Raw genomic sequence first — 13,210 nt, 5'->3', positions numbered from 1 at the left:
AGCAGCAGTCAGTAATGGGTTATGTGTAGCAGCGAGCTGAACAGATAAATCCTTTAAGGCCACGGAAAATCCAGTACAGCGAGTTCTAGCTGTGTTTTATTAGCAAGATAACAGCTATAGAACTCTGACACCAACCCTGGGATGTGTACAGATCAATACGGGGGGAGCAGAAAGCTTACCTGAGAACACAGACTTACTACAATTACGCTCAGCAGTAGTCCGGCCGCTGCATCTACCCTGCTAGATGCTGAACGTTATATACCATTAGACCTGCAACTATTACTATTCGTTTTCAAATCTTTTTATTACCAGTAAGTAGTATAAATAGATTGCATGTAGATGGCAGAGGCATAGCAAGGGTTTTCAGCACCTTGGGACAAAGAGCGATTTAGCACCCCCTTGCCCGTGCTTGTAATGCCCTCCTTTGACCATCTGTGCCCTCCATTCCTCCATGTTTACCGATTTATTTGCCGTCATACATTCCATTATCAGGTCTTGACTAGTACACTAGTCAAGACCTTTGACCCGGAACTAATGGCTGCCGAATGCGCACAGTAGCTTTCTTTTATACAAGTAGACAGCGCTGTCCACACTTCCAGTGGCTCTCCCTGCCAGTAGAGATGGCCCGAACCTCCGATTTTCGGTTTGCGTACTTCCGCGAAAGGTTCAGTTCGCGCGAACTTTCGCGAACTGCAATAGACTTCAATGGGGAGGCGAACTTTGAAAACTAGAAACATTTATGTTGGCCAGAAAAGTGATGGAAAAGATGTTTAATAGGTAGATGTTTTATAGGTAGATAGGCATAGGTAGGTGTCCCAGGAGTTAGCTAGGCATAGGTAAGAGTCCCAGTAGTTAGCTAGGCATAGGTAGGAGTCCCAGTATAGGTAGGTAGGCATAAGTGGGTGTCCCAGTCTAGGCATAGGTAGGTGCCCCAGTAGTTAGATAGGCATAGGTAGGTGTCCCAGTATAGGTAGGTAGGCATAGGTAGGTGTCCCAGTATAGGTAGATAGGAATAGGTAGGAGACCCAGTATAGGTAAGTAAGCATAGGTAGGTGCCCTAGTATAGGTAGGTAGGTAGGCATAGGTAGGTGTCCCCGTATAGGTAAGTAGGTGCCCCAGTACTTAGCTAGGCATAGGTAGGTGTCCCAGTATAGGTAGGTAGGCATAGGTAGGTGTCCCAGTATAGGTAGATAGGCATAGGTTGGAGACCCAGTATAGGTAGGTAGGCATCGGTAGGTGTCCCCGTATAGATAGTTAGGCAGGGACTGGCTGGCACAGTAATAGCAATCACCAAGGTCCAGCTGTAACAGATAGGGCTGTATAATGCAGTGTCAGTGGGCAACACACACAAAAAAAAACACATCAGGAGAACATTAGCTCTCAAAAGAGCTGTTGAGGGGTGCTATTTTAGCAATAACAATCAGCCAGGAGCAAGCTAACAAGCCTACAAGAGCCTATCTAATCTCTCCCTATGAGAGTCTGTCAGCAGCTGTCCCTTCACTAATTATTGCAGGCACACGAGTGAGTGTAATAGCCAGCTCTGCCTGCCTTCTATAAGGAGGGGGGGGGGGTGGCTCCAGGAGAGACTGTAGCCTAATTGGCTACAATGTGCCTGCTGACTGTGATGTAGAGGGTCAAAGTTGACCCTAATGGTGCACTATGGGGGAGTTAGGAACTTCCGGAAAAGTCTGCTTTACATGGCGAACGCGAACCACCAGAAGTTCGCCTGGAACAGTTCGGCGGCGAATCATTCGGGCCATCTCTACCTGCCAGCCACATATTCTCCTCACCTCAATTTCTCCAGTGGGGGCGGGCTTCTTACTTGGAGGGAGCAGGGCTTCTCCCAGCCAAGCACGCTCTCCCCCACCACTGTATCTAGTTTCTCTGGTGAGGCGGATTGGAAGACACCGAAGGATAACTGTAGGTTCTGTGCATCATGCTAGATATGACGCCAATGACCGCAGTCAGCAGGCAGCCGTTGAGCGCCCCTAAATCACTGCACACAGGGACACATGTCCCCTCTTGCCTCCCTTCAGCTACGCCTCTGGTAGATGGTGGAAATAATACAAATATGTATAAAGTGCTGCTCAGGGCAAATTTATGTCAAATGTGTTTCTTGCAAAGGACAGACTCCCTAAGCACACATAAAACATGACTTTTATCCATTAAAAATAAAAAGCAGTAACACATATCAATCTATCAATTGGCCCAATACAGACAAAGAACTGTGTCATAAGATTGGGGTAATTTGGGTACCTGCTGGAGAGGAATGGCTACTGTTGGCAGAAGGGTTAAAGGGATACTGTAGGGGGGTCAGGGGAAAATGAGTTAAACGTACCCGGGGCTTCTAAAGGTCCCCCGCAGACGTCCTGTGCCCGCGCAGCCACTCACCGATGCTCCGGCCCCGCCTCCGGTTCACTTCTGGAATTTCAGACTTTAAAGCCTGAAAACCACTGCGCCTGCGTTGCTGTGTCCTCGCTCCCGCTGATGTCATCAAGAGCGCACAGCGCAGGCCCAGTATGGTCTGTGTCTGCGCAGTACACTCCTGGTGACATCAGCGGGAGCGAAGACACGGGCGTGCAGGCGCAGTGGTTTTCTGACTTTAAAGTCTGAAATTCCAGAAGTGAACTGGAGGCGGGGCCGGAGCATCGGTAAGTGGCTGCACGGGCACAGGATGCCTGCGGGGGACCATTAGAAGCCCCGGGTAAGTTCAACTCATTTTCCCCCGACTCCCCCTACAGTATCCCTTTAAGGTTAGGTGTGTATGTGCGGGGGAGGAGGTTGGGCATTAGGTAGGTAGTGTGTTTGGGGGGGGAGGGGGGGCATCAGGTAGGAAGATTGTATGTGTGTGTGTGTGGAGGGGGGGGGGGAGGGGGACATCACAGCTCCCTGCATGCCCCCATAAATGCATCACAGCACATAGCATGGCAACACAGCACCCAGTATGTATTGCACACATAGAGGCACCATAGCACCCAGCCTACCCCCATTGCTGTGCTCTGTGGTGCAATGATGGGTGCTAGGTGAGAATAGCAGCATCTATTACTAATATTAGAATGTACAGTTTGATTTCTGTGCTTCATTGTACTATAGAGTTTTTGTGAAGTACAACCGTAGTATCAGGTGCTGAAGTTTTTTATTATTTTTTATTCTTATTATTTGTAATTTGTGAATATCTCAGGTTGTTAATTGCACAGATGTGAAGCCAGAGACAGGCCTGCCGGCTGTCCACCCTTTTCCCACTAAACCAATCAATAGACTTGGCACGGAGTATTTCCCATTTATTATCGTCTGTTCTGGGCCGCTCGGGTTTACGGCGTTGTTTTGGCCGGGATGAACTCATTAATCTCTTTGGTTGATTGACGAGGGTTGAATACTAAATGCATGGCGTAGCAGAGGCAAGGCTTATCATGGAGTGATAGACACCTATCAGACAGAAAGTTTGTAGGAGGGCCTGCCTCCTTACTAGCTTGGCATTATATATGTGTTGGAGGTAGGGGGGGACGGACAGATTTGTGAGGAAGACAGGAATAGTTATGGTTACGTAAATGTTGATTTCAAATTCTGTAGAAATTCCAATTTCCGCCGATTACCAATTCTGCGGATTTCCGTTTTCCGATTTCTGAGGAATGTTTTTCTGGTCATTTTTTGCATTCTCTGTTTGGCTAAATACTTCTGAGTTGACTCCTCCTTCTCTGATTGGTCCAGTGCTTCTCAATTCTTTAATTGGGCTAAAATGACTGAGTTGCAGTAATGTGGTGTTTCCGCAGACATCCGAATGAGTTCCAATTGTTGGAAATTTCCTTTCCACTGAATGTAATGAGCATCCCTAACCAGGGAATGGTATTATTAATTTATTATATTGATATAACCCCAACATATGACATAACCCAGTGTTTAAAGTGAATCTAAAAAAAAGTTAAAGTTAGCAATACTCACCTATGAAGAGGGAAGGCCAACCTTAGTTGATGCCTTTATCACATCCCCACTGGACTATTGTAATGCTCTCTACACTGGCCTTCTAAAAAAAATGACTTGTATGGCTTACAGCTGATACAGAATACTGCTGCCAGACTGCTAACCAACCAACCCCGTCACTGCCACATAACGCCAGTCCTGCACTCCCTTCACTTGCTACCTATAGAATGGAGGGTCCTATTCAAGATCAGCCTACTGACATTTAAAATCACTAAATAATCTGGGCCCTGGATACATGAAAGATATGTTACAGCTGCATAGCAATCCCTGTAACCTCAGATTCACAGGTTCATACCCAGAGTCCACCTGGAAACTTTTGCTCACAGAGCCTCCTGTTATGCTGCTCTTACATTATGGAACTCCTTACCTCAGCAGATCAGGATAGCTCCATCCCTAGACGTGTTTAGATCCGGACTGAAAACCCACCTGTTCAGTTTGGCATTTGCAGAAATATAACTTTTGCTGTGTGAATACTTCATCCTACTACCAACTACTGAATCTGAGAGAGCCTAAGCACTTTGAGTCCTACGGGAGAAATGCGCTATAGAAATGTTATTGTTATGACATAGAGCCAGGGCCGGGCCAAGGCAGAGGCAAGAGAGGCGCCAGCCTCAGGGCGCAGTGTAGGAGGGGGCGCTATCATTCCCCTATTGTGTTTGAAGCAAAGAGAAATAAGAAAAGGGGATACATGGCAGTGACTGCAAACCAGATAACTAGAGATTAAGGTGTTGGGGGCCCTGCAGTACCTCTCAGTCTAATAACAATCAGTGTGTGACAGCTGGGGTGGGAGGGATGGAGGGGCGTACTTTGGTGTCTCAGCCTTGGGTGCTGGAGGACCTTGTCCCGGCTCTGCATAGAGCCTTCCCAGACCTCTTTCTGTGTCCTCATTCCAGCCCCAGGCTACAGTGAAGTTCTTCAACCTTCTTGGTTGGATACGTCCTTGGCCCTCCTCGGGTAGCCCTTGGAAGTACTCGTGTCTTCAATTAGTTCCAGAGATGCGTGGATCCGTACTGCGCTTGCATTAGTTCAGGCTCATGCATGTACAGTATGAAGCCATCCGTCTTTGGAAGTACTCGGGAAGGCAAGTACTTCTGAAGACTGCTAAGGAGCCCCAAAGATCAAGAACTTCTACGGGGACAGCGGTGGAATGAGGACATGGAGAGAGGCCAGGGAAGCTTCTACAGGATCCAGAGCCTTCCATCCACATAAGGGAGTTTTTTGGGTTGTGCTACTTTAGGTTTATTTTAAAACCAACTAAGGCTTCTATTAATAATAATCTGAACATTTGTATAGCACTTTTCTTCTGTTCCGAGTCAAAGCGCTCAAGAGCTGCAGCCACTAAGAATACGCTCAAGAGGCCACCCTGCAGTGTTAGGAAGTCTTGCCTTGAACTCCTTATTGAATAGATACTGACCCTAACCAGGATTCGAATGGTCGCCCATGCCCAAGGTGGTGCCCTTAGCCAGTATTATATCCCGCCACTTACACTTGGTCTATCCCGTTGCGGTGTGATTTGTAATTTGCGAATGTTCTGATAGGTCACACCACACGTTACCGCTGCGGTGCAACCATACTGTGAGGCATATTTTCCAATTAAAGTATTCTGTATAGCTCTAACCCTGGTCATCATCATTACTATTATATTACTTAAATGATAATCCAAATTAGGAAATGAGGAAGGAGGCCCCTCCATTCGGCCATAATTCCAGCGTTGCTTCTGGCTTATCCCATTTTGAACAGGTAATTGCTCATCATTTCACCGCCTCGGTAATTAATTACACAAATCCAATCTGCCACAACAAAGTGGCTTGTAATTAAACTCCGAATCCTTTAAATACAAGTCAAATAATGTGACAATAAAGAGGCGGTAATTGTCTTCGGCTCGCCCTGGTTTGCGCGGCTCTCACATCCCCGGCTGCGGCGTGAGGAAGGTTTCCGTAGCAGACTTCAGGGGCACCGCGCGGTAATTGAATATTGATGTCTGCGTCCTCTTTATATACACGCAGGTTTTGAAATGTCGTGGTGCCTTATATGAGGACTAAGTAATGAAGTTTAGAAACCCAGACCTCGGCGTCTGGTGGCTGCTCACCAGACCGCGCCACCAGTTTCTCACATTCTGCGGGGGGAACGCTCTCACCGGATGTTAGCCTTTGTGGCTAGTATACTGAAATCTAAAGATAGGAATATCTGCAACGCATATATTTTCTGTCTGTCTGTCTGTCTGTCTATCTATATATCTATCTCTGCAAGCCATGCAACCCTGAGGAGGCTCGAGGCCCCTCCCGGGGTCCGCCCAGTGCCGTTTTAGGGGGCAGGAAGGATTGTAGCATGAGGGGAGAGCATTGGCACACTACATCAGTGGGGAGGGGGCCACTCCTTCAGCGCTCCCCCGCCAGCATCAATCGTTGGCAGCAGCGGGAGCCAGGAACACAGGCATACCTTCATGTGTTCCACCGCGGAGGTCCGATCTCTAAGTGACTCATGCTACTTCCTGATAAACAGGAAGTAGTGTCAGACTCTTAGGGCCTGATTCACAAAGTGGTGCTAACCCAGTTAGCACGCCTAAAGACTCAGGCATGTTAAGTTAAAGTTCTGCGTGCAAAACTATGCGACGTTAAGGTCGCGTCCAATGCAACATTACAGGGGCATCGGGTGCGCTGTTTGGTGCAACGTTTCGCGCTCACTGGCCTTTGCACGCGCAAAGTTTTGTACGTGATCTGATTTTCAAAATGGTGCTAATCTAGTTAGCACCCTACTTAACATGCCCAAAGTCTTTAGGTGTGCTAACTGGGTTAGCACCACTTTGTGAATCAGGCCCTAAGTGTCTGACACTACTTCCTGTTTATCAGGAAGTAGCATGAGGCACTTAGAGATTGGACCTCTGCGGTGGAACACATGAAGGTATGCCTGTGTTCCTGCCTCCCGCTGCTGCCAACGATTGATGCTGGCGGGGGAGCGCTGAAGGGAGAGCTTGAGGTGAGGGAGGGGGAGAGTGGCCCCCCCATCCCCACTGATGTAGGGGGGTCAATGCTCTCCCCTCATGCTGCGATCCCTCTTGTCCCCCAAAATGGCCCTTAACGCGGGCCCCGGGGGGGGGGGCATCAGAATTTCCACAGGGGGGCCCAGTGATTTATAGTTACACCCCTGCAATTGCATCAAGAATCGTACAACAATTGTGGATACCAGCATGGTTATGTAAATCTTGGTTTGCTACTAAGGATGGTCGAAAATGCCCATTTCCGATTTCGCGGAAATTCCGATTTTCGCCAATGCTAATTTCTGATTTTCCGATTACCGCTTTCCAATTTCCTGATTTCCAAAGAGAATGCAAAAAAATCCCCCCCCCCCCCCCCCCCCAGAACATTGGAATTGTAAAAACAAGAAAATCACTCTTGTGAACGACCTAAAATGACTGCATTCTCTGATTGGCCAAATACTTCTGAGTTGACTCTGCATTCTCTGATTGGTCCAATGCTTCCGAGTTCTGTGACTGGGACAAAATTCTGAGTTGCGGTAAATCAGATTTCCGCAGAATTACGATTTCCATTTTCCAAGTTCCGTTCAGAAATGCGAAAATTTAAATTCCGTGGAATGCGAATGAGTATCCAGTGCAGTCAGAGTAGGAGGAGAAGCCAGAGAAGAGTGAGGTGGAGAGGTCATCATTGGGGAAAAGCAGCTTGTTGTGCTGTGTGAGGAGTCTGACAGTGAGTGAGGAGGAGGGAGGCAGGAGAGCATCATTGGGGGAAAGCAGCTTGTTGTGCTGTGTGAGGAGTCTGACAGTGAGTGAGGAGGAGGGAGGCAGGAGAGCATCATTGGGGAAAAGCAACTTGTGCTGTGTGAGGAGTCTGACAGTGAGTGAGGAGGGGGGGGGGGGGAGGCAGGAGAGCATCATTGGGGAAAAGCAGCTTGTTGTGCTGTGTGAGGAGTCTGACAGTGAGTGAGGAGGGAGGAGGCAGGACCGCAGCAGTGTTTCATTTGACTTGCACAGCAGAAGGGAGGAGGTGGCACTGCTGTCCTGGCAGCCAGCCAGCCAGCCAATGTGTTGTTGTGTTGAGCTGCAGCATGTCATGTCTCAAGTTGTTGAATATGCTCCCTTGCTGACTGAGGAAATTAAATGAAGCAGAGTAAATTGTCAAGTGCGCAATCATTCCAAACCGGGGGGGGGGGGGGGGGTATAGTCGCATCCTCATAAGTTTGCCTCCGGCAGCAAAAAGTCTAGGGCGTATATGCTCAGAAAAAGGATCAACACAAGGGGAAGGGGGGGGGGGGGGTCTGGCATCAGTAGAGGGGGCAGAGCCAACACCAGCTCGTTGCTGCTGCAGAGGACCAACATGTCGGACTTTGATATTTGATCCACATAGGGGGAGCTGTGCTGGGCCACAATCCTTGAAAATGCAGCGGCTGTGGATGGGGCCAGGGAGTCGGACATAGTCAAACAAAAGTATAGGGCATCCGTGATGGATTTTGTCTGAAATTGGTGCTTTAGGGGAAAAGGACAAAGTAGTCTGACATAGATAGGATGTTGTTAATGTGAATTTGGTAAAATGTGTTCACAATAAGTTACAATGTTGCTTTGAATTTTTGCACAGAATTTTTACATAGAATCGTCTCCCTCATGTGACATTGCTCAGCTGACGTTTTTCAGTATTTGTGCGCAAAAAAGAACAAACGTTCACGCATTTCACAAATGTAATTTTGCGTAATATTTTTACTTTATAGGGTGGAATTCCATCAATTCTGAGTTTCAACTGGAAGTTGTAGAAGCAGTGAAATTACTTTGCGAAAGTAGGAAATCAGAATGCCAGAGAATCCATGTGCATGGCCCGGATTTGAGGCAAGGCCTCAAAGGCCATGGCCTAGGGCCCCAGGAAGCAAGGGGCGGGCGCACTCATGCAGACAAACTACCAGATGTGTAAACCACAGTGGTCACAGACCGGTCCATGGACGCCCTGTTTCCACAAGGCAGAGCAGTCGAGCGCAACACAGGATGGGGAAGCACAGGACAGGGGAGCACAGGATGGGGTGCTCAAGACAAGACACTGTGGGTGAGGTAGGGTTGACAGTGGACCTTCGGCGGTAAAATGTACAAATCCAGCCCTGTCCATGCGCTCATCCCTATGAGCCAGGCAAGGCTTCCGGCTAGTTTGGTTGAAGTGAAAGTGAACCCGATGTGAAAATAAACTGATGAGACAAACAATTGTATTTATCCTCCTACTCCTGAAAAAACTTTTTTTTTTATAAAGTAACCCAGGGTTTCCTTTTATTTTTAAACAATTACAAAGTAGGTTGAATGTTTTACTATCTCTAATCAATGGCAGCCTTTCAAGTGTCCCAGAGTTAGAAGAAAGGTCAATAGTTCATGTATTTTTATCTTTCCTCTGCCCTCAGAAGTTGTATTCTGCCAGGAAAACTTTTATGGCTGTAATTAGCATATCAGTGATGATTACTATAGTCCTGACAAAACAGAAGCTGTCACTTCCAAGCCTAGAAATTAACTCTTTCAGGCAACAAGTAAAGCAGCCTGGTCATTCTAATGTTTGGCACTGTATATACACATGTTTACCTCATCATCATGTCACACGTCTCGTGTACACTTGAAGCTCCCCTCTCGTCCTCAGTCTCTCCTCGCTGCAGTCAGCAGAACCTCGATGTTACAAGCCATTTGTACAGCAGAACAATCTATTTTTCAGGTGATTTCTCCTCCTTCTTCACCCGCATTGGCTGCAGCGTTCGCTCGCTTTCTGTGCACAGCTCTGGCTCAGGGCTGATTGACTTTAGATGTTTTTCATCTAACTTTCATTACATGGAATCAGACAACTCAACCTGAACTAAAAGTAATTAAACTGGAGGGACGAAGAGAGGAGGGGTATAAAAAGTGGCATTTACTGGTCTAATGTGGAAAAGAGAAAACAACATGATGAAAATACTGAGCAAATCCACCCATTAAGGGGGTTTCGGGACCAGAATACAGAATGTGATCGTGTGATGTTACGTCGATGAGTGTTGTTGACAGAACGTCAATCGTAGAACCTGGTGGCAGAGCTGGAATGGGGCTGGGGAGCAGGATAGGGGAAGCGTCATTAGTATCTAGAGACTTCCCCTTCCCAAGGTAGGTACCCCCCAGGGGAACTGTTTCACTACAGGTACTCTTTAAGAGTACATATGTACTCACCGCCCAGTCAGTTGGCGCAGAGTGAGCTAAAGGACTGATCACCCTGCTGCCACTGGAATTTCAGGCAGCGTTAAATACTATCCCCCCCTCATTAAGTCTATGGCGGTGCCCGGGTCAGGCGCAGCACGGCAGTGAGCACGCACCCAAATGACCTGCTTTGTTAGATTCATGTTTAACCCTCTATTTCCCCCTACCGCTACCGGTGCCTGGATTGCATCATCCCCACTGTTCAGACTGTGAGGAGGAGCAGTAAAGCACAGACAGTCATTGGCACAGGTAATCAGTCTGTGAGTATCAGATAAATTAGGTGCCGGTTAAGCTGGCTGCCAGCTAAGCCATGTAGATAAGACTCAAAGAAGTGCAGCAGTGCTGGTCACCAAGTGACTCTCAGAAGCACAGGGAGAATGTGGGTGGGGTCAGCTCTGTTAGAATACTGAGAGACAGTCTGCTGCTTTCTCCCAGCTCCTCCCTCATGACTTCATGTAAGGAGTAGTTTGGACAACTGTTGACCCAGTAAGATCTCACATGGAGATGGGACGACAGGACCCAGCCAGCCTGGTATTGCAGATATCTTTTAGCAAAAAGTATGGCTGCACAATGCACAGAAGTCTGTGATTTGTAAATGAATCCAACCATACTATGATAAGAATTAAAAATGGGTTGAAGAACTAGGGTGTTAAAGATGACGGTGCTTTTTCTGAACAGGTGTATTTTATTATTTCTGCAATTCTAAAAGATCTGAGAATAGAGAGCCAGTTGACATTTCACACCTTCTACGAGTGTTCGGTATGCCAGGATGTATTTATGCGTTCTTTCAGAAATCCTGTACCCTTGACGCATTGTTTTATATACATTTTCCTTGTAAAGACTACAAACGAGTGAGCTGGCAGGAAAATACGCTTTAGAAGCAGGCGATGTTCACCGTAAGTGCTTGCGAAGAGGGTTTTCTTTCTTTCTTTGTAGGAACCTGTTTCTTGGATCTGATACAGGAGGTCCTTTAGTCTGTGTTTCTAGGCAGGATTCCCCGGGTCCATAGTGTCAGCCTGGTGTAACAATAGCACAAAGTCTCCAGCAGCTGCCACCACTCTCTTCAAATGGTTTGATTGATTGGCATCATGGGCTAGTACTGTCAAACTCAAATATAAAGTGGGCCAAAATTAAACACTGGGATCAAGTCACAGGCCAACCATGATGTCTGGAGGCCACCTCCCTCCCTTATCAAGTTCCCTGGTGTAATGCCCCCCCCCCCCCCCCTCATACAGTTTCCAAGTGGCTAGTGCCTTTACCCTCTTCTATACAGTTCCCTGGTGTCTGATGACCCCCCTCACTCCCCTATACAGTTCCCTGGTGTCTAGTGCCCCCCCTCGCTCCTCTATACAGCTCCCTGGTGTCTAGTGCCCCCCTCCCTTCCCTATACAGCTCCCTGGTGTCTAGTGCCCCCCTACCTTCCCCATACAGCTCCCTGGTGTCTAGTGCCCCCCTCCCTTCCCTATACAGTTCCCTGGTGTCTAGTGGTCATCCCTCTTTCCCTTGTTATGTTCCCTGGTGTCTAGTGGTCCTCCCTCTCTCCTCTATACAGTTCCCTGGTTTCTAATGACCCCCCTCGCTCCCCTCTACAGCTCCCTGGTGTCTAGTGCCCCCCCCTCGCTCCCCTCTACAGCTCCCTGGTGTCTAGTGCCCCCCCCTCGCTCCCCTATACAGCTCCCTGGTGTCTAGTGCCCCCCTCCCTTCCCTATACAGCTCCCTGGTGTCTAGTGCCCCCCTCCCTTCCCCATACAGCTCCCTGGTGTCTAGTGCCCCCCTCCCTTCCCTATACAGTTCCCTGGTGTCTAGTGGTCATCCCTCTTTCCCTTGTTATGTTCCCTGGTGTCTAGTGGTCCTCCCTCCCCTATACAGTTCCCTGGTGTCCTGTGGCCCCTCTCACTTCACCATGTGATTTTATAGTTTCAGCCATGTAGGCTGCAAGCATTCAGGTGGTCACAGGCCAAATATAATTCAAAATGGTGAAACCTCGCGCAAGCCAAATTTGATAGCGCTGCAGGCTTTAAATGCAAAACTTTACTCAAGATTGTGTGTGATTGGAATTAGTAGATTATCATCATCACTATTGGCTGGACTTCGCTTGTACACTGAAGAGGTGTAAAGAGGACCTGTCCAGCTGCCAGACAGTGGTAAGGTATGATGCTCCACTGCTGCTCTGCATTACATACAGGAGCGGGCCCTCATAGCCCCAGGGCCCCAGAATGGGATCATCCAACAGGCAACATAGGCAGGTGCTTGAGGCTTAGTGGGTGTCAAGGGGCCAACCTGCCACTTTCTCTGACCTCTCTTCACTTCACTTTACCAAAAGGAGGGGGCCACAAATCTGCTACCCTGCCTAGGGCCCCCAATAAGGTATTGCTCGGCCTATTGTTCATTGCATATGTTTCTTGCACATAGTTCAGGGTGTTCAGGAGGCACGTGGTGCAACGTGGTTGTTTTTGTGTGTGTGCTATTGAAAATGGGTTCACGTGAGCAAGCAGCCTTCAAGTTCCCCTGGGGGGCGCTCACCTCGGGAGGGGGAAGCCTCTGGATCCTAATGAGGCTTCCCCCTGCACTCCTCCGACCCACGGTGGTCTCGCTCTGGCCCTCCAAATGCACAGCTAACAATTTGTCAGGCTGTGCAATATTTACCTTTTCTGGCTCCCGTGGTGGAGCTGTTGCGGTTCTCAGCTCGGAAATAGGCGGAAATAGCCGATCTCCTGCAAACTGCTGCCCCAGGACTTTACGCCGATCGGCGTTAGGCGGTCCTGGGGCTGCCGCCGTGGCCACGCCCATCAGCATGATGCGGTTGGCAAGCAGTTAAAATAATTATGTATAAATGATTTAGTCAGTGTTTGCCCATTGTAAAATCTTTCCTGTCCCTGATTTACATTCTGACATTTATCACATGGTGACATTTTTACTGCTGGCAGGTGATGCCTATGGAAGGTGATGCCGCTTGCTTTTTTGGCAGTTGGAAACAACTGTAATTTCCCACAATGCAACAAGCCTCCCACAGTGTGATGTCAGCACCACGGT

Source organism: Hyperolius riggenbachi, chromosome 7, assembly GCF_040937935.1.
Source record: "Hyperolius riggenbachi isolate aHypRig1 chromosome 7, aHypRig1.pri, whole genome shotgun sequence".
Lineage (NCBI taxonomy): Eukaryota > Metazoa > Chordata > Amphibia > Anura > Hyperoliidae > Hyperolius > Hyperolius riggenbachi.
Note: the sequence above shows the minus strand (reverse complement) of the source record.